Source organism: Felis catus, chromosome B2, assembly GCF_018350175.1.
Source record: "Felis catus isolate Fca126 chromosome B2, F.catus_Fca126_mat1.0, whole genome shotgun sequence".
Classification (NCBI taxonomy): Eukaryota; Metazoa; Chordata; class Mammalia; order Carnivora; family Felidae; genus Felis; species Felis catus.
Genome location: NC_058372.1, coordinates 3,241,780 through 3,243,343, shown reverse-complemented (window position 1 = coordinate 3,243,343; position 1,564 = coordinate 3,241,780). Strand labels below are relative to the sequence as shown.

Sequence of the window (1,564 nt, the reverse complement as noted above, 5' to 3'; positions counted from 1 at the left end):
GAAAACTCGGGCTTCACGGACGCCGGTTCCTTTCTGCCTCTGACGGCGGCTGGACGTGGCAGGAAACGAGACTTTTCTGGGACCCCCTGACGCTGCTGCACCCGCCTCCAGCTGAGCGATGTATGAAGGTGAATCTCCCAAGCGGTTCGCGGTTCTGGTTTTCCATCGGCGCTGTCAAAGCCTAAAGTTTAAAAAAGAAAAAAAAGAAAAAAAAAAAAAAAAAGCCGCTAAAATTGAAGCTGAAGGGCAAGCCCGCTCGGTTTGCGTCCGAACCGGGCGCGGAAAAGAAGCGCCGCCGGAGCTGGTTCCACTGGGGATCGAACCCAGGACCTTCTGCGTGTAAAGCAGACGTGATAACCACTACACTATGGAACCGCAAGCCGGCAGAAGCCTGCAGGTCTCTCCATACAAAAGTTTCCGAGCAAACACGTCGAAGGAAAACCGTTTCTAGTCCCCCCACCGCCCCGGAAAGAGAACGAGCCCGTCCGCGCCGAGGGAGTCGCGGCCCCGGACTGCGCCCCCGGCGCGTCCCGCTCGCGCCCCAGCTTGAAACATCCTGGAGCCAAGTCCCGTGGGAACACGCGAGAAGAAACTAGGGGCGGCAGCGTTCTCGACTGGTGCCCCCTCGGGGCGCGCCTGGGCTACTCCGGGTTCCTCCGCTAGTTCAAGACGCGCCTGGTTTCGAGCCGCGACCCCCAAGTACGCATGTCTGGCATATTGATTATTCTGAGTTAAAGGCGCTGGAAAAACAGGAGGGGAAGGAAGAACTCTCTCGCTTGCCTTTTTCCTCCTGAGAGCAGGAGGTAAAGGAGCCAGGTGAGAGGCGCCCTCCCTGTCCCAGGGGGAAGGACCCTTCTGATCACCGAGACCAGGCCAGGAGAAATCTGCACCGAACCCGGTTAAACCAACCCTTACCTGCTACTCACTTGGCCCCGGCTCACTGTCCTAGGCCCAGACCCCTTCTCTTGCCCGGCTTTCCCAACGTGCGTGCAACCTAGCCCGTGAGCACGGGGCTCTAACTGCTTTGAGACTTTGTGTGAGCACCCCCCGCCCCATGTCAAAATTGCTTCATGAAATGTGTGTTTCTATCAACCTGTTTTATATCAGTTTAATCTGTAGGCCCGGCCAGAAACCCTAAAAGCTTAGAAGAGAGATTTTACCTCCCTTACACAATCTTTCTCTCTCTGTCTCTCTCTCCCTTCCTCTGACACAATGCGGCTGTGACCGTCTCCGGGCAAACTCCAGGCCCCACTCTCCAGAGCCTCGGTGAAGGGCTGGGAGCCTTTTGAAAGTCAAGTCACCGGTGAGGGCCACGAGGCCGAGGACGCTGTGTGTGGGCCATGTAATCCCGGGTGTTCCTTGGTGTTGTCCAGGCTCTTCTCAGTTTTCATTTCTGCTTAGAATCAAATTACAGCAGACTTAGCCGCTGATGGACTTGAGACGGTTATGCCGAATCCGTGGTGGGCGAAGACCACGACGCAGAGAGCCAGTCGTGCCCCCATTAAACGCTGCCTAGCAGGATTTTTGCCCCCAGCTCTTGTCCTGAGGTGCAGGATTACAGGAG

General features: G+C 56.6%; 1 non-coding gene across 1 annotated transcript; it reads right to left on the bottom strand.

The window, feature by feature from the left end:
- Positions 1-302: 302 nt before the first annotated feature.
- TRNAV-UAC lies at positions 303-375 on the bottom strand. The gene has a single exon. It is a non-coding gene; the product is annotated as a tRNA-Val (tRNA).
- Between the last annotated feature and the right edge of the window lie 1,189 nt (positions 376-1,564).